The sequence below is a fragment of the Rhipicephalus sanguineus genome, chromosome 9 (assembly GCF_013339695.2).
Source record: "Rhipicephalus sanguineus isolate Rsan-2018 chromosome 9, BIME_Rsan_1.4, whole genome shotgun sequence".
Taxonomy (NCBI): Eukaryota; Metazoa; Arthropoda; class Arachnida; order Ixodida; family Ixodidae; genus Rhipicephalus; species Rhipicephalus sanguineus.
The window spans coordinates 52461928-52482247 of NC_051184.2; the positions used below are offsets into that span (position 1 = coordinate 52461928).

General features: G+C 48.4%; 1 protein-coding gene and 1 long non-coding RNA gene across 4 annotated transcripts in view; one reads left to right on the plus strand and one right to left on the minus strand.

The window, feature by feature from the left end:
• The window catches only part of LOC119405138 (U2 small nuclear ribonucleoprotein A'), a 456304-nt gene that overhangs the window by 212964 nt on the left and 223020 nt on the right, over positions 1–20320 (minus strand). The window lies entirely within an intron of this gene.
• LOC125759828 (uncharacterized) overlaps positions 14628–20320 on the plus strand; it is a 37950-nt gene continuing 32257 nt past the window's right edge. For both annotated transcript variants that reach the window (XR_007417531.1, XR_007417530.1), the window contains exons 1-2: positions 14628–14643; positions 16846–16936. This is a non-coding gene — a long non-coding RNA (uncharacterized LOC125759828). The remainder of the gene's footprint in view (positions 14644–16845; positions 16937–20320) is intronic.

The following is a 20320-nucleotide window of genomic DNA, read 5'->3' on the forward strand; positions in this document are numbered from 1 at the left end:
ACCCACAGCTTACGTGCTGCCAGTTATTTAAGCGCTGAGAAGACAACACAGAACATGCGCACACCTATCATCAGATACTGCAATGTCTGATACGATGGGCCCATCGGAAGTTAATCGCAGTCCGCTCTAGCCTATCTAAATGACGCGACGGCTGTCGCTCTATAGTGGCAGCTGCGCAGAACGGCATGGCACGTGGCATTGCTCCCCCCTTCAAAAACATCGCCTCGATGTTGAAAGCAAGCACTGAAGTCATAAGGCACTGAAGTTTTCACAAAAAAGATAGAGGAACAAGGGCACATAATGTCTGCTAGCGCGCATAATAGGGTTTCAAACGCACGACGTGAACAATTTCAGACCGCACACGTCGACGCTGGGAGTCTGTCACACCATCCGGGACGATTTCATAGTTCAGTGGCCCTACGCGACGAACAATTTTGTAGGGGCCAAAATAACGCCGCAGAAGCTTTTCGCTGAGGCCTCGCCGGCGAACTGGTGCCCATAGCCAAACTTGTTCGCCGGGTGTGTATTCCTGATGGCGGTGTCGCAGGTTGTAGTGTCGGGCATCCGTCGCTTGCTTGGTTGCCGTTCGCAGTCGAGCCAGCTGCCTGGCCTCTTCAGCGCGTTGTTGAAATATCGCTACGTCCGGGTTCGGGTCGCCATCGTTTACATGCGGCAACATTGCGTCCAGAGTCGTTATCGCTTCCCGTCCGTAAACAAGAGCGAATGGTGTCAGCCCGGTTGTCTCCTGGGCGGCCGTATTATATGCGAAGGTGACATATGGGAGCACTTCATCCCATGTTTTGTGTTCAACATCGACGTACATCGACATCATGTCCGCCAGGGTCTTGTTGAGCCGTTCTGTGAGACCGTTAGTTTGCGGGTGGTATGCGGTAGTTCGGCGATGGGTGGTGTGGCTGTACCTCAAAATGGCTTGCATCAGTTCGCAACAGAAGGCTGTCCCTCTGTCAGTGATAACGATCTGAGGTGCACCGTGGCGCAGGACAATTTGGTGGACGAAGAATCTGGCGGCTTCTTCAGCAGTGGCTCGAGCAAGGGCGCGGGTTTCTGCGTAGCGAGTCAGGTAATCTGTCGCTACAATGATCCACTTATTTCCTGCGGTAGACGTCGGGAAGGGTCCCAGAAAGTCCATTCCGATTTGTTCGAAGGGCCTTGTTGAGGGTTGAAGTGGCTGGAGTAGTCCAGCGGGTTTTGTTGGCGGTCTCTTGCGGCGTTGACACTCTCGGCACGTCCGTACGTAATTCTTGACGTCTTCTAGGATGCGCGGCCAGTAGTAACGCTCACGGATCCGCGAAAGCGTTCGTGTACACCCAAGATGCCCGGAGGTTGGTTCGTCATGTGACGCCTGCAAGATTTCCTGACGCAATGACGACGGCACGACGAGAAGGTAGGTGCTCTTCCTAGAGTCGAAGTTCTTTTTCACAAGGACACCGTCTTTTAAGCAGAATGTGTGAAGAGCACGCCTGAAAGTTTTGGGTATCTCCGTACGTTTTCCTTCAAGATGTTCAATGAGACAGTTCAGTTCAGGCTTGGCCCGTTGTTGGGCGGCTAAGTCGGAAGCGGTGATCATGCCCAGAAAACTGGCGTCGTCGTCTGCACACGGTGGTGGTTGCTCAACCGGGGCTCGAGACAGACAATCTGCGTCGGAATGCTTTCTTCCGTTCTTGTGCACTACCGATATGTCGAACTCCTGGAGCCGCAAGCTCCACCTTGCGAGACGTCCAGATGGATCCTTTAGGTTCGCAAGCCAGCATAAAGCATGGTGGTCGGTAATGACGGTAAAAGGTCTGCCGTACAAATATGGGTGGAATTTGGAAGTTGCCCACAGAATTGCCAAGCATTCCTTTTCGGTCGTGGAATAATTGTACTCTGCCTTAGACAAAGATCGACTGGCGTAGGCGATGACGTGTTCTCGTCCGTCCCGCCTTTGAACAAGAACGGCACCGAGGCCGACACTGCTGGCGTCGGTGTGGATTTCTGTTGGCGCGTTCTCGTCAAAGTGGGCCAAAATAGGGGGCGCTTGAAGACGTCTTTTGAGCTCCCGAAACGCTTCTTCTTGGGGTGCTTCCCACACAAACGAGCTGTCTTCTTTCGTTAGACGTGTCAGGGGCTCGGAGACCTGCGAGAAGTCCTTGACAAAGCGCCTATAGTACGTGCAAAGTCCGAGGAAGCTTCGGAGGCTCTTCTTTTCGCGGGGCTGCGGGAAGTCTCGAACTGCAGCTGTCTTCTCTGGGTCTGGTAGAACGCCGGCAGAACTGACGACGTGACCAAGGAACTTCAGCTGCTCGTAGGCAAAACGGCATTTTTCGGGCTTTAACGTAAGTCCTGAAGCCTTAAGTGCATCAAGTACCACTTTCAACCTGCTGATGTGTTCCTCGAAGGATGGAGCGAAGACTATGACGTCGTCCAAGTACACCAAACAAGTTTGCCATTTCAGGCCAGCCAATATGGTGTCCATTACCCTTTGGAAAGTTGCAGGGGCAGTGCAAAGTCCAAATGGCATGACTTTAAACTGGTATAGTCCATCTGGTGTAATAAACGCCGTCTTTTCGCGATCCCTTTCGTCAACTTCCACCTGCCAGTAGCCAGTCCTTAGATCCATAGATGAAAAGTATCTGGCATTGCAGAGACGATCGAGGGCGTCATCAATTCGAGGGAGCGGATAAACGTCCTTTCTCGTTACCTTATTGAGTCGGCGATAGTCGACGCAGAATCTTGGAGTGCCGTCCCGTTTTTTCACGATCACTACAGGGGAAGCCCACGGGCTTTGGGAGGGCTCAATGATGTTGTCATGAAGCATTTCTTGTACCTGTTTCCGGATTGCCTCGCGCTCTTTCATGGACACACGGTACGGCGATTGGTGACTTGGTTGCACATTTTCATCAGTTATGATGCGATATTTAACAAGCGTTGTCTGGCGGATCTTGGGTGACGTGGCGAAACAATTCTGGTAGCTATAGAGCAGTTTCCGCAGCCTTTCATGTCTTCCCAGGGGCAACGCCGGATTCACGTTAAAGAACACGTCATGTGTACGAGGATGGAGTGCGTCGTCGATCGTGAGTACATCGCTTATGTCCAGGATGGTCTCGAATAGTGCCACAGTGGTGCCCTTTGCAAGGTGACGATATTCCGAGCAGAAATTAGTGATTAGTACACTGACGGTTCCTTCAACGATGTGAACGATTCCTCTGGCGATAGCCAAACCTTTTAGGGGCGAAGCTCCTTAAGGCGGCACCCGTTCGTCCCTCGTAGTCGTCGTCATCGTAGTAGTGAGTAACAAGTCTTACGCTTTGACCTCCAAGGTGGTGCCGGTGGGAGATTTCTCCTATGCGTTGTTGAACAATAAAAAATTCGCAGCGTGCGCGTTAACTAAAAGCCGAATTCTTCTGTCTCTCATTCCCCATTAGCAGCCATTGGCATGTTCCAGTAGGAAACGTTAGTAGAAGTAGAAGTGTAAGTGTTAGCTAAAAGCCGACTTCTTCTGTCTCTCATTCCCATTAGCAGCCATTGTTTACCTCCAAGGTAGTGCCTGGTGAGATTTCTCCTGTGCGTGATTAAACAATAAAAATTTTGTTCAAAACGCCGTTGATTGATGAAATAAACCAACGAAAGACGCCAGATGTTTTGTAAAAGCAGAACGAAAGAACGCCAGATGTGTTTCTTAAAGTGTAGTAGTAGTAGTTGTTGTATGTAGCCACCTCGCCCGATCGTCAACGGGCGAGGTGGACCGGCAACGGCGCGAGGACCCTGCCGTACGAGAGTTAAATCGCACTAAAAGACATACTTTGCGGGCGATACACTCTAGTGAGCTTTCAACTTTTCGTCTTAATGTACATGATAAAGAAATTATTTCTACGAAAAACGCAAGGCACACCTTGAGCAATATATTTGGTTTTGGGACGCTAAATGGAACCATGAGGCGATGCGAAGCCGGAGCACTTGCACGATCGCGTTCCGTTGGCTTTCGTTGGGCATGCTACCGACCTCGCGTCGTGGAACGCGCGTCCTGTCTTCCCTCTAGCCTTGCCTTTAATTCGCACAGGGCGAGCGGGGAATGCGGTCGCTCTTGGCGCTCGGGAGCGGACTTCTTCCTTGCATTTCACCGATCACAAGTGATAATGAAGGGACCACGTAAACCAACAGTACAATAAAAGTTTGATGTTTAATATATACACGATGTTTCACACTCTTTATATTATGTACTGGGCGCATTTCACGGAAGAGTTTCACGGTTTACAGATGATTCCCTCCGTAGCTTCGCCCCACTCATCATCATTCACCCCGTGGATATGCTGTGATTTTTTTCAAAGAGCAAACTCTGGTTGGCCTCGACCAAACCTTCCGCGCAGATGCAGCTGTCAGCGCCCACGGGGATGACAGCACTCGAGCGTGGTGGCAATGTGACGTGCTCATCGAGAATCATTAGCGCCGCTGATAATGCAGGACTTGGATTTCGCGTGACGCCCGTATCTGGTGACAGGGTGATTGTTTGCGCTCGAAGATCTATGATTGCTTTGTTTGCCGAAAGGAAGTCCGCACCGAGAATGACGTTCCGAGAGCACTGGTCCAGGACGACGAAAACAGTAGGGTACGTATGCCCTTCCACATCCACACGAGCTGTGCATCTTCCCCTTGGTTTTATGACGTGACCGCCTGCTGTTCGTACCTGCGGGCCTTCCCACGAAGTCAGCACCTTCTTCAACTGATCGGCGAACACCGCACTCATGACGGAGAAGTCAGCACCGGTATCAACCAACGCAATTACGTCCCGGTTGTTGATTTTCACTGCCAGATCGGTCGATTTTACCTTGGCGTTGCAGGTCTGTCGTGGTGTACTGTTGCAGCTTGGACGGAACTTAGTGCTGATACGTCGCTCGTGTCTCCCACACGCTGCAGGTAGTGTTGCTCCACTGGGACTTTCGGGCGGGGGAGGGTCTTCAGGGGTGCGCCGGGCAGCAACCACACCTCCATTGGTTGCCGTCTTTAGTTTCCCAAATGAGGGCTAGGGGACCTTCCCCGTGATGCTCCTGTGTTGGCAGGGTGTGGTGATGGGTAACGGCGAGACGAAGGCGACCTGTAGCGGCCCGCTGGCGAACTTTGTCGCTGCAAATAGTCTTCAATCTCAGCTGGCCTTTGACCAGGTTGCGGACGTGAAGCGCCGACGTGAAATCCACATATTCCGAGGTTCCTATAGAAACAGTTACGGTACAAGTGGCCAGGTTCGCCGCAGTGGAAACACAGCGGGCGATGGTCGTCAGTCCTCCACACGTCGGACTTTCTAGGGACGGCTCTTTCGGCAGGAGGTCGGTAGACATTTGGTTGTGGGCGTGGCGGTGGAGAGTACGTCGGTTGGGCGGGGCGCACCGGGTGGCGCGCGGCCGCGGCGTACGACATAATTTGCGGTCCTCGTGGAGCCCACTCAGGCTCCTGGCTTGGTGGAACTAATGGTCCGGTCCCCAGCGCCTGCTGAACTTCTTGTCTGACGACATCGCTCAACGTCGCGACTTGAGGACAAGAACTCGTGAACATCTTCCGTAGTTCCTCTTGCACAACAGCCTTTATGGTGTCCCGAAGGTTGCTGACGGTTACAGCATTAAGCTCGGCCGGCCACGTACCGCCTACCAGAGCAGGGCGTCCATACTGTCTCCGCCGCACGTCGAGAATCTTTTCCATGGCGGCAGCTTCCGTTACAAATTGGGAGACAGTTTGCGGTGGATTGCGCATTAATCCAGCAAAAAGTTCTTCCTTCACTCCTCTGATAAGGAATCCGAGTTTTTTTTCCTCTGGCATTTCCGGATCTGCTCGACCAAATAGATGCTTCATTTCTTCGACGAAGACAGCGACGCTCTCGTTAGGGAGCTGGAAGCGTGAATGCAGCTGCCTCTTCGCCCGTTCCTTGCGAGCGACGCTTGAAAATGTCCGAAGAAGGCTGCCTTTGAAATCCTCCCACGTCCTAAGCACGGATTCGTGGTTGATGAACCAGGTACGCGCAGACTCTTCCAGTGTAAAGTAGACCCACTGCAACTTCGCTTCGTCATTCCACTTGTTGATGGTCGCCACGCGCTCGAACTGTTCCAGCCAGTCCTCAGGGTCGTCGCACGGCGTTCCGCGGAATTTAGGGGGTTCACGGGGTTGCTGCAATACGACGGCTGTTGGCAACTGGGCTTCACTCATCTTGACAGGCCTGGCTTCTTTCGTGGCGCGTGGTTTTTCTGGAAGGAGGCCGTGCTCCGGGGGAAGTCCTAGCTGTCGGCGGCTTCTTCTCTGGTCGTCTTCCTTTGCTTGGTGAGGACTGGTGTCACGGCTGCACGAGGGGTTACTGAACATACCCAGCTCCTCCACCAGATGTCACGTGCGTCGTCGTCACTGGAATCCACAGAAGACGAGGGTGCGGCAGACAAGGTTTATTAGTAAGGAGGCGTACTTGTGCCTCTCACTTAGGACACAAAAGGAACACTAACAGGATCGGAACGGCGTGCCCATGCACAGCTGCCGTTCCACCAAAGAACAACCCACAGCTTACGTGCTGCCAGTTATTTAAGCGCTGAGAAGACAACACAGAACATGCGCACACCTATCATCAGATACTGCACTGTCTGATACGATGGGCCCATCGGAAGTTAATCGCAGTCCGCTCTAGCCTATCTAAATGACGCGACGGCTGTCGCTCTATAGTGGCAGCTGCGCAGAACGGCATGGCACGTGGCAATATACTGATATATTAGATATGTTGTTTCCAACACCACTGTACCACTCACTATATCTTGGATTGCCTGGACACGAGGTGCTTGTGCGTGTAAAGAAAATGCCTATTTCACCAATGTCTCAGACATTTTTCCACAAAGTGAATACACAAACACTACGTGTAAGAGCCTGGGAGCAAAGGTGTCTTTGTATACTCAAAAACTGTCACGTCTGTGAAGTTCCAGGAACAATAGAACATTCTTTCATTTGTTGTATAGATACCAGCCTCGTTTGGGCCTTTCTACAAGAGGCTTTTAAAGAACAATTTGATTTAAATTCTCACAGCATACCCTATCTCGTACCACCGAAAAACAGTGCTATGCCTATTGATATGTTCCTGCTAATTGGCTTCCACAGCCTATGGAAAACTGACATGTTAGAGAGGCATGCGCAACCAATGGTATCATCGCGGTCACATTTAATACGAATCACTCTACAGCTAAAATACTTTTATGAACAAATACAGTTTCAGCCGGACTGGTATCCTGTGTTCATAAAATTCACTGCTCTAATACCATTTTAGAACCCACTGTTATATGAAATTTGCTTTGTGACGCGTATGGTACGCTTGTAAAGGTGACCTCGGTATTTTGTACGCTATGTATATGCAGTAAGCCCATTTGTAATAAATACTATGGAGGAAACAGACAGCGTGGCTCTGAGATAGAACACCCGCTTTCCACGCAGACGGCCTGGATTCTTACTCCAACCGGTTATTTCAAATTATTTATTTTATTTGCCTGTTTCTCAATTTTTTGGTCACGGACAAGATGATAATTTTTCGCACACGACCAACGTCGCCGACACTGAAATTTCTGCGAAACGAGCTCTTTAACGCTATCGCGTTAAAAATTGTGTCGTTACACACCACAGTTGCTATTCTTGTTAAACTGAGATGAAGACACCATTCATCTGAAAATTAGCAAAACCGGCCAATGCAGGATTATGTGTGAAAACGCAAAAAACGTTTTGTCTTTAGTCTAAAGCAGGTTTCATATTCGATTTACATTCAAGCAATGCCATCAGACTGTAAACGCGAAGCATTTTTTGGCGAACCAAAGATATGTTCACCTATCTATCTATCGATCTACGTCGTTGTGCTCACCCGCACAACACACACAACTGCACAGTTTACACGTGCAGTGCAATGAGAGAAAGGTAACTCAATCCGCCACCAGAACACTGTGCGCATTCAGAGAGCGGGTGGGAGAGCTACGAGCGAGGTAACATGTATCATGTAACCCACGCAATCGACATCCCAACATTGTCTGCTGCACAGCGACAAATCATGCCTTTGCGGTGGTCAGTAGGTTTCACCCTGGTGCTCGTCGATGACCGCTGTCGCAGCTTACGATTTCTTACTTTAATACAACGGTTCAAAGCATCATGCAAGGTTGCCGCCTTGAGTATGCCACGGTGTTCCCGGTGAAAATGTGACATAAACAACATCCCACCGCCTACTTCGCGTAACATCGATTCCCGCAGTGCGTGAGAGCTGCCATTCTTCATTTTTTATTGCGATAGTAATCATAAGAACAATCTCGGCGGATTTTTGCCGTCGCTGTCGTCGTCATCTCCCATATATGTATATATGTGTACATATAAATAAAAGCCAAAAATATAAATAAATCTAACGGAAAAATTCTGAAGTGCGCGACCAGGGATTCGAACCTGCGACCCTCGCTTCCTTGAGTGCTGCCTTATACAATGACGTCATGCGTCATTCGTTCTCCAGGATACTAACGGCAGAATACAAATGCACGCGCTGTTGGGTGAAACGCACGGGACGCCACACGTGGCGAAATTAAAGTTATGCGAGACGCGGGCCATGCTGCATCGTTGCCGCGCTGCGTTTGCGACCACTGGCGATCATAGGTCGGCAAACTCACTCATGAGCCGATTCACTGAGACTCACTCAAACTCAGACTGAGCCGTGAGTCTGAGTCTGAGGGAGTCCGGGGTGAATAATATTTTGCTGAGTTTGAGTCCGAGTGACTTCGGTTGAGGAAAATTTTGGTGAGTCTGAGTCTGAGTGAGCACTAAGCGCAAGATATATTTTTTGACTGAGTATGAGTGAACTCCGCGCTTTTTGCCGACTTATGCTGGCGACCCACGCTAGTTTTCCATTTTGGGGTTGTAGAGCCGCGCCACTCGTGGCCAGTCGGCCAGGGAAAAAAATTTGCAGTGGCTTAGCTCGGCTATGCCAGGATATACGTAACGTTAGCAAAGGTTCAGCTGATTATTTTGAGCTTTCCAGATTGTCTAGGATTAGCTTGATTATCATGCTTACTGCTGCTCCAATGACACACACACGGTATACGTATTATGTGGCACGTGCATATTTATTTTTGCTCAACGTCAGGTTGCTTCTTCATTCTTCGTACGCTGAACCGCTAATTGCAGGCAACTACTTCGGGATCCGATGACATAAGCTTCTCGGCTCTTCTGCGCCGTTGAGCAGCATTTGCGCTCTCCTTCTCCATGGCGTTACCCACCTGCAAACGCCAGTCAGAGGCGCTATCAAGCGAGACCAGCGCATTGTCAGACGGCGACTGCACAGCGAAGGCGAATAGCTGCGCGCGCCATGGCTACGACGTCACCGCTCTCGAATGCGCAGAGCAGCAGCGGCGAGTCGCGTGCGCCGGCGCCAGTCTGTCTGCCCGGCTACAACGCCACTCCTCTCGCTCTCCCCCAACAGCAGCGGCGACCCGCGCGCGGCGGTGGCGGAGAGCGCGTGAGATGCCAGCTCCGCACTGATCCTCGCGCATGCGCAGCACGGCTCGTGACGATCCACGCGAAATCGGCTCCGGCTAGGCAAGTGAACTAACCTACAAGGCAAAGCTAACGCTAAAAAAGAGCTTCCCGTGTCTCGTGGTGGCGCCAGCTAAGGGGAACGCTTTGGCTCTAGTAGGCTTATGCTACAGGAGGGAAGAAACGAGACGGCTGAACCAGAATCACAGTATGTATCTTACGCCGTGACCAGAATCCTGAGGCTAAAATTGCAGCGCAAACGCACAAGATACCCACGAAGAAAAGAAACGTATGACCGAAGCGCTGACTAAAAAGTGCTTTATTCTTTCATACGCCAATGCCTATATAAGCCCAAGGCAACCTTACCGCACATGCGCACACAACAATAGCTCTAAACCAAAACGTGTAACAAGGATGATAGTGTATTAGGCTTCCAAAGCAACGCCGAGCGGCGCCATTGCTGTTATCGCAACTGGGAATATCCACGGCGCGTCTGCTTTTGCCACAATACTGCCGCTCGCGAGCAGGGCCCTCAGATTGCATATGTCACAATGTAACTTCCTGACTAGCAGTTCCCTGGGCCGAATGAGGATCGCATGCGCACACGTGTTCTTGCCGCCACCGCTGCCAAATCCGGCAGCAACCGCCTTCGCGGGCAGCGTCCATCCCCAGTATAGCGCCTAGCTCGGCCGTGCGAACGTCGCTCCCAAACTTGAGCTTGGGTTCCCTATACGCGAAGACATGAAATCATAATCAGATGGGTCAGGGACAAAGAAGTAAAGGAGAAGTAAGAAGGACAAATAAGTGCAGTTGCGCTGTAACTTTAGCCTCAGGAATACGTCCCAACTAGACCCAAATAAAGTTTTATTTAAGTGAGCAGGATTGACGCCCGCAGGGAACGCGAGCCGTGTATTCACGGGCCACTGTCAAGCGCCGTCTTTATTTCCTTCTCTTGAAGTCACACGCTCTCCGGTTTTGTTCGCCGCCCAAAAGAATGCTTTGCAGGGTCTTGGGACAACGCGAGTGCAAGAGTCCGAGAGTGGCTTGGGATCTGCGCATGCGTCCTGGCGGCTCGCGAAATTCTTGGGTCCCCTATTCTAAAACGCTCTAGTGTTTCGCCGGAGTTCGGATGTGCGCTTCTGACGTGTACTTTGACACACAGGGCGTCGACGACCGTTATGTGCGATTATCTCTTGAGGGGGAGATTTGTACGTCTTGTGCTTTCACCGCAATGTTTGCATTGAAGCAAGAGATCGCACGAAAGTCACTTTGCTCGCTACAGCGGCCGCGTTTGCGAAAGGAGTGAGCCGCTAGCTGGAAGAGCCAAAGTAGGGGAGTGGAGGTAACAACTATGACAGTTCGCGCTCATCCTTTGTGTTCCTTTGCGTGCTTTTGCGTCCTTCTTTGTGTTTGAGCAGCGGGCTGCAAGTGTCGACCTCTGACAGTTGTTAGTTCTTTCGCACTCTCATTGTGTGTTTTCGTGCGTCCTTTGTGCTTCATCAGCGCTCAGCAAGTTTCTAGCTGCTTGTTGTTCTTCCTTTGACATTATCGCATTCATTGCTTCGCCCTTGAGGCGAAATTGTGACTTTTACTTTGTGTTTTGCTTAGGTACCTGCACTCCAAAATTTACGTTGACACGATACAGTTTAATTACTGTAAAAAATATGACATCGGTTATTTTGGCATTAAGTTAAAGGTCAGTGGGCGTTGCGTGGGTCGAATGAATCCCTCTAACATATTTTGCTGCGTTTACTTTGTCCGATGGCCATTGCTGCTATAACAAAGAACTTGTTCCGCAGACGTTAGATGGAGACTCCCCGTTTATTCATCATGGCGACCAAAACTGCCCTTCCAGCTCGTGCCCCCCTCTTCAACCTTCTCGTCTTCGCGATAGTTCCGCACGCTCCTCGCTGCTCCGTTCCGCGGCATTTCGCAACATCCTCCGGGGCGGGCCAAGATTAATCGGATGCTTCGAGGGGGCAGAGTTTTTGCACCGGGCGATTTACCGTTGAAACATTAGCGAGACGCACTGAGCAAGCACGCACTATGCCGTCTCTTCCTGGGAGTAAGGTGGTCACTCGGCCTAACTTCCAGTATATTGCGGGTGTGTTGTCCTCTAACACCAGCACTACATCACCAATCTGTAGCTTGGTTGATGAGCGATTCGAGCTGTTATGCGCTGACCGCAGTAGTAGCAGGTAGGCTCGCTTCCATCGTCTCCAAAATTCGTCTATTAGATGCTGGCGATGACGAACCTTGCGGTTCAATTCAACCGCAGTCGGAAGCTCCGAGATGCAAATGTGTTGCGGCAAGGAAAGGCTACGCTTTCCTAACAGGAAATGCGATGGAGTCAATGGCTGGAGCTCATCGGGCTCGCTCTCAAGATACGTTAATGGTCTGCACAGAACAGTTGTGAGGGCCTCCACGTCGAGACAGCTGCGTCCCAGTGACCGTTTCAAGGAGTTTTTTGTTGAGCGAATAAGGCGCTCCCACCATCCGCCCCACCACGGAGCTCTTTCTACGATGAACTTCCAATGAATCCGTAGCTCTGCGGCGTACTCCTGAAGCGCTGGTAGTGCGGATGCAAAGGTTTTAGCGCAGCTACGGAAAGTTTGAGCGTTGTCGGAGTGTACCGTGGAAGGAACTCCGCGGCGTGCAACGAAACGGCGGAAGGCGAGTAATGTTGTGGCGGCGGTCATGTCTGAGGTGAGCTCTAAATGAATTGCGCGTGTGAGGGCACATGAAAAGAGAAGGACGTAGGCCCTTGTTGTACCACTTGCCAGTTTTGCGTATAAGTGCCCACAGTAATCAAGCCCGACAACGGTAAATGGGCTTGCTTCACTAATTCTCTCGCGTGGTGCAGATGCTGTCGCCGCTTTCCATCGTTTACATATTCTGCACTTCGAAACTATCTTCTTTACAGTCTGCCGTCCCCTCAGCAACCAAAAACGCTCTCGAAGCTCTGTTAATGTTGCTTCAACACCTCCATGGATAGTGCGCACGTGTGCCGCTGATACAAGAAGGCTTGTGAGCTTATGATCGTCTGTTAGGAGAATGGGATGGCGTATGTCGTGATCAGCATCAAGCTGGTGCAGTCGTCCACCGACGCGAAGTAAGCCGTCCTCATCCATAAACGGACAAAGGCGAAGAACGCGAGATGTTGAGGGTAACGGCTGACCTTTACGTAGCGCAAGAACTTGGCTCGGAAAGGAGTGTTCTTGAACAGTCTGTAGCCAATAACGCTCAGCCTGTAGTAACTCTTCCGCTGTGAGGGGTCCGGATAGTGACGGGAGGCGCCGCGAAGCGTTAGAGATGAAACGCTTGATCCATGCCGTGACTCTAAGCAGCCTCGTAATGGAGCTGTAGTCTTCGACGTGCAGGACGCATTGGTTTCCGGAAAATCCCGATGGACATGCACACGTATTTAGCGCGGACGAGTCTTGATCATTGCGTGGTCCCTCCAATGGGGCAATCTCTGTCATTGCGGTGACATTCTGCGCGCTCGCTCCTTCAAACTGTTTCCTCTTGTCAGAGATCCAAGTCGGGCCGTGCCACCACATGGTAGATTCGATGAGATTAGCATATGATGCTCCACGAGTGATGACGTCGGCAGGATTGTCCTTGCTGCTACAGTGAAACCATTGAAATGCATTGGTACATTGTTGAATCTCGGCAACCCGATGTGCTACAAAGGGGTCCAGTTTAGTTGACGAACCCTTTATCCAATGTAGAGCCACCAGCGAATCTGTCCAGAAGAAAACAGGAGCGTGCTGAAAAAACTGCACCCTTTTCACGTAGCAGCTTAGCCGCGCTGCGATGACGCATGCCAGGAGCTCCAGACGAGGAAGAGATACCATCTTGGGCGGAGCAAGTCTGCTCCTGCTGATCAACAGTCGTGCAAAGCATGCGTCAGGTTCTGAGCTGACTCGGACGTAGATGCACGTGCCGTACGCCCTAGGACTGGCATCCGCGAACGTATGCAACTCAAATGTAAATGGCTTGAGGTCGTCGCTTAAGAATATGTATCGTGGGATGCGGACACAAGTGGCGCCATTCAGCTCAGAGCACCAGCTGTTCCAGGCGGTTTGTTCTTCATCTGGCATGCTAGCGTCCCATGCGAGGTTCTTCTTCCAATGATCTTGGAATACAATCTTGGCCTTTATGGTAAATGGTGTGAGGTATCCCAAGGCGTCAGGATCCGGTTGCTGCAGCAGGTCCGTTAAAAGCGTGAGCGCTCTCGTGACGCCAGCCCTTAGGGCACCACGCTTCTTGCGCAGCTGGTCCGGGTTTGCCATGGTTATGACGTGAAGGGAAGACTCCAAAGGGGCGGATCCCGGGTTTCGGCACCAAATGTAAAGAAATGAGACTGATGCCATGGCTTCCCCGTCTTCTTCCCCTTTAATGGAACACCCTAATCCCATGATGATGATACGTATGCCCCAGATGCGGCGGCCGTTTTCTTCTATTTTCAACAGCTGCTATGTCTCAAACGTAAGCTGCTACATCAATGCAGTTTCATAAAAATTCAGATATCTTTGATACTATAACAATACTAAGGAACAGCGATACTTCCATTTAGTAGAAGCTGGTCGTCTAACTTGCTGACAGCATGGCAAAGAGCCTCTATCAGAAGAAAGACTTTTACGCCATCGTCCGGACCTAACGTCGCAGAAGAAGGCTTTACAAGCACTACTAGCCTTCCTGCGATCCACTGGTTTGTCAGAGCGCCTCTGAGCGGAACGCTCTTGTGTGTGTGTGGTTGTGATTGTTCTTTTTTTTTCTTATTATTTATTTTCTCTCTCGCTTTCAACCCCCTATTCCCCAACCCCAGTGCAGGGTAGCATACCGGATACAAACTTCTCGTTAACCTCCCTGCCTTCCTCTGCTCTTTCTCTCTCTCTCTCTCTCCATTTAGTTGAAACACATATTATGCGTTCTTATTGCATTTTTATGACTGTGCGCTAATCATTGGGACATCTATGCTAATTACCTTTAGTCTCCCATTCATTCTCATTGTGTTATAACTATAGAAAATGTCTGCAAAAGATAGCATGTAACGAACATTTCAATTCGATGCTTCTAATAAAACTAATTATAGCTGTACATTATTTCAGGTTGTTCGTACAGAAGGTAATGTAGAGTTTTTTTTTTATTTGCAACATTGTTGCACATTACAGGACTAAGTGCTTGTCCCGTGTGTACGTTTTATCACGTCTTAAATGGGTGCCTAAGATAGGCAAGTAGTGCCGCGGGTCGCTGTTCCTGCAGTATACAAAACGTCCACGCATACCTGCGTAAATATATTAGGCCTTGAAACCTTCCAACTAAGTGTTGCAAATTGTCTCATGCTCGGCACGAAAACTACCTACGGTCAAATAATGCATATGTATTACTAATATACTTGCAATTGAAGGTTGGTAGACATAAACTAATTTTTCCGGAGGGATTTTAGCTTTATAAGGATAATATAGGACGAGCCGAAGATGAAATATTTCGACTACCTAATGTCGTACTCTTGCTGTCGTGATTGCGCGCAGTGCGCGAGTGACAGACTATTAGGTGAGCAACAGACGCAATCCATCCTTGCTAGAAACTTAACTCAGGTTTGAAACCTGAATATGCGTCCAGCACCTACCCTGGTGAGCAAGTATTGAGCGTATAACTCCATTGAATGCAAACATGGATGGTCATATTAAACACGGTGTGAAACTTTAAATTCTTCTATGCTAAAAAATAATCTTGTTCAGCTGCGAAACACCATATCGCGTACACTGGCCAGCGGCTGTGGTAAAAACATACAAATGCAAAAACAGTTGCTGTCAATGCAGAAAAACGTTCACCTACTTCACAGAAGCCTGGGATGGAGTCTGCCATTAACCGAGCAATGCACCAAAATATTTTTAACGCGCGCATATATGCAACAGAAGTAAAAATATGAACAGGCACTTCCGGTATGCCTTTGTGAAATCTCTTGTAACCCTATAAACGCAATGTTTTGGACACGCCTCCGCAATATGTGCACTTGAAACGCTCTATAACACATCTTAGGCCGGCTCATTCGCGCAAGGGGCCAATACATGAACCAAAAGGCGTTATGTAGACGTGTCAGCAAAGCAAGGCAAAGCAAGTTATTTTTATCACTAATGTTAAGGAGCGGCACAGAGGGAGGCACTTTCTCTCTATATAAAAAACTTTTGAAGTAGGTTCCACCCTTGAAAGAAAAAAGAAATAATGAACGGCCTGGGTAGTGGTGACATACTTAGAATAGAACCGCAAGACAGGTAAATATAAAATCTAAATAAGGCAGAGGTTCACGGGAAGATGGAAGTTCCAGCAGACTAAAAGTTCTTGAACAAGGGTAACACCCTGGAGCCAACTTTTCGACGAGCTTTCTTGTTCTCTACAAGGCTGCAACTCAATGTCAGGGTCCTGATGAATTTCCGTGTAGTAGATTACATCACCGTTTTCGTGGCCGTGTTCAACGTCCATAAGAAAATCATTGATCTTACGTGATCCTCGTGCATGAGCTAGCAGTGAGCGTTATTGTGCAATGAGTGGTCGATGCTTGTTTGCGATTCTAGGCGGAACTGCTTTGAGGGTGAGTTTTGCGTCTTGTCTTTTATTCTGAAAATAATTCACCAGTGTCTTCAGCGCCTCCAGAGGGACGTCACTGGTGTCGTATTTACAGTCGTCAGCGCCGCAGCGAATGATGAAATGTGTTGTGTACCATGGTGCGGCAGCGATATAACGTTGGATGCCATGCGTCGTGGGGCCGCTTTTAAATCTAATGTGTGGTGGATATTTCCGAAAATTGTGGTGCATCTGCGTGTGCTGACTGTCCGCGATTAAAGCTATGTGCACTAAGGAAAGTAGACGACACTCACCATTCTTCGTCACCTTCCTTTATTGAAAATCCAAATAAGGCAGACGTTCAGGGGAATACGCAATCTTGAAGGGACCAACATCCTTGGAACACGACGTGTCGCTCGAGCCAACGTTTCGCCAAGAAGTCTTGCTCCCCTTCAAGTTGCAGCCTTGAAGAAAGGAAGACCGCTGGTCGAAATGCTGGCTCTAGCGACACCCCGCTTTCCAAGGCTTTTCCGGAAAAAGTAAAGCATCATTCGCGACGCCTGTTCTTCAGAAGAAATACAAGCGTTAAATCAACAGTAGATGTGGTGCGGGATCATAATATACGTCTCGTTCATTAGGTGCTTCTTGCTATTGACTGACCGGCTTCGCTAATGATGTGTTCAGTAGCATAATTGCCTGAAACACTCTCTGAGAAGCTTCTTAGCATATGATGTGTTTGTGATCTCTTGTATTTGCTTCCAGGCAAATGTGGGAAGGTGAATCTAACGGAAGAAGCTGAGAACTATGTTTCTCAAAGAGGCGAAGGAGTGAAATACTTGAGTTTTAATGACAGGTATGGAAAACATATCTAATTCTCACAAAACGATAGCTTGGAGAATCCCGCACCTATTTGGAAATCGATGTGAGCTAAGCTGTTTTAGCTGTTTGCGAACATCTTGCAGAAAATTGTATGCAAAAGCAACGCCAATAAAATATATGGTTGTATAAGCTAATGCCAATGACAAATAGTCTTCCGAACATGTAGCAATAGTGATAGAAATTTATTGCTATTTTCATTCAAACAGAGTGCAATCACGCAAAGCCAACATAAAAAAGCAGACATTTCAACGTAGGAATGACCTCACGCAAACATAACATAAAAAGCCCATGTTTCAACGCACTGGGGATTAGCTTAACTTATGATGGGTTTTTTTTAACACGAAAGTGTTTTATGCCGGGGTCCACCAAGACTTCAATGACGTATTTCCGTCACGGAAATGACGTCGAAAAAAGGTACGTGATCAGATGGCAAAGAAAAAAATGTTCCGTCACCAGGCATCGAACCCACGACCGCTCGATCCGCAATAGAAGCCGGGCACGCTATCCTCTGCGCCACGGTCACAGACTCTAGCGGCTTTACAAATGCGCCTTTTATATCTACAACTCTCCCGGTCGACGGGGTGGTGTTGCCCTCTGGGAGCGGTAAGGGAAAGTAATTCGTCATTGCTATGACCTTCACGATTAGCACCCGCAACGCGTTACACGTCCGTCCCATTCGGCGCGTTTTCAATAGAAGTTCAATTTTCTCAATGCCTTAACACACCGCGAGGTGGCGATATTGGCCCAAGAGTGGTGAAAGCTTCGGCCTCGCTCATAGCATCACGCTAATCCAAACCAAAAATAGCTCTGCGATGCGCGCCTGCCACATGGCTGTAACACCGCGTTCCTCGCTCACGCGCTCGCCCCGAGAAAAGTCACGGCTGGGCTACGTAACACGTATACGTAACAAACAATTTCAACTAAGCCCCATTAAATTAAATAATACTGAAATAGAAATACTATCGTCTTTCAAATCGCTTGGCGTATATTTCTCGGAAACTATGTCGTGGGATTGCCAAGTGAATCACTAGTAAATTATCTAGAGCAATAGGTACTATGCGTCGCCATTGTAACTATCTTCCTACATCCATTAATATGATGTTATATAATTCAATGTTTCTTTCCCTAGTTCAATACGGAATTCTAGTCTGGGGGACGACTTCAGCTGAGAACATTGACAAGCTGAAGGTATTACAAAAAAGAGCAATACGCCTTGTCTCCAGGGTGCCATATCTTTGGCATACTGCTCCTTTGTTTACAAAGCTTAGAACTATAAAAATTGAATTTTTGTACACATATAGGCTTTGCCGCGTGTATAGAATGGAAAAAAGTAAGAATGATAACGCTTTAACAAAATTGGCATCCTTACAGCAACATAATTCTTTTTATAAATTTCGTCATTTAGAACCTTGGATCGTTAACAAAAACAGAACTAAATACGGTGACCAAATGCTACAGTTTTGTTTACCTACTGTTCTAAATCAATTATACAAAGAGAATGGTCTCAGTGTATACTCTGTCGTTAAAAAGGTTACGCGATGTATTTATGTGATTGCTTGTGCTGCCATGGGTCCATTTGTTTGTCTTTTTATATGTCTAACACTTCGCCTAATTTCTTCCCCTTGTTTTCATGTTTCCACAATAACCTTGTTCATTTATTCCGACCGTGGATGTTTACTGTTTTTCTGTTTTATTTAGTCCATTCATTATGTATATCGTGTGTTCGACCGCTGTGAAGCCGCGCAGTGTATGAGGTGGCCAGGTTCCCCTCAAGCTGCTCAATGCAGCTTTTTTGCCTGGTCATCCTCGCAACCTTGTTGTGAATAAACACAATTCAATACCGGGGCGGCACGACGCGTTTTGCGTTTCCCTCCAGTCCGGCCGTGCTGTTCAATCACATTTTAACATGCCGCGGGATGGTGACCAAGTTCAGCGTCCAATATGACGCTCTTCTGGCTATCACACCTCGTTCTCTGATACGCTTTCACCGTTGACTACTACAGCTACCACAAGGATTTGTTTAATAATTTAACATGGACGTTAGTCGTCGGGATGGAGATGTACCACAACGATTAAAGAGGTGTTGTGTGCCCCCAATCATCAAAGTGGGTGCATCCACGTTAAACGGTGCTATAGCTGCCAGACACCAATATACATTGTGCCAACTCTCTTATATCAATGTATACAGTAAACATTCAGTTACTTCTGTCAGGGCACGCTTTACTTTCGTGTTATTCCGATTCCTATGACGGAGGGATCAACCATGTTTTTTTTTTTGCTTCGCCTTTGCGGCGAAACTGAGACTTTTAGTTATTAAAGACGATAGTAAAGACGACAATGCAAGAATTTCTGGAGACCTGTACCATGCTTTCCAGCGAACTAAATGCATTCTTGTTTCGTTCAATGATTTTTCAAGCTTTGATCTCTTCCACTGTCGGAATGTTCCTTGGTCCCATTTCGTGTGTTTTGTTATCCCCTTTTATGCTTGCGGCAAAGTTCCTGTTTCGTCCACTTATGTTCTTTTCCACTGATGACATAATTACTACACTACAGCTAAAGACTAGAAATAATGTCCACTATACTTTCCTTAGCTTCATTGTCTGTTGTTTTTGTCAAGTTGTTTCTAACAAAGAAACGAGCCCTAGATCCATTCCCCTTTATCGTTGACGCACTGATATGCATCTCTACAATTTTCCAGCAATAAGCCTTGAAAAGGCATAATGTATCGAATTGTACTGACTGCAATAATAGACCTGACTGCAAGTTATCGGTCAATATCAGCAGAAAGGTTGAAATCGACTGAGAGCGCCAGGGTAATTTAATGCGTGTCTCTCACACTGCGGCTTGTTATGCCTTGCAGTCTGGTCCCCGACAGTTTTAACCTAATGGATTACCAAGTGTACAGCAGGCTTTCACATTTGAGTGTTACAGAGTGTAACAACCTGCAGAACTTTTTATCCTCATAAACATCTGGTGTTATTGTCAGAAACATCATTTATATTGTGGGTACTGCATGTCCTACCCGGCGAAGAAATGGACGTAGTGGTCACCTACAACTCAAGATCATTTTCACAAAGAAGGAAAGTTTCTTGCGGAAACATGCCCCTGTGAGCACCTTTGTATATAACATACGTTCTCAACCTACATATTCGTATAAAGACCGACCACAGCATTTCGGTGTCTCTCCTCTTAATAAAACGTATCGGGAAACTCTGGCACAAATTACAGCACTTTTGCATGACCTATCACTGTGACAAGTGGGAAGCACATCTACATCTACAGATGCGTTACTCCAGAAAGCCCTACCACTTGAAATGCACTCCCGCGCATCGGCAGCGCACAAGTTCCAACATTTCGT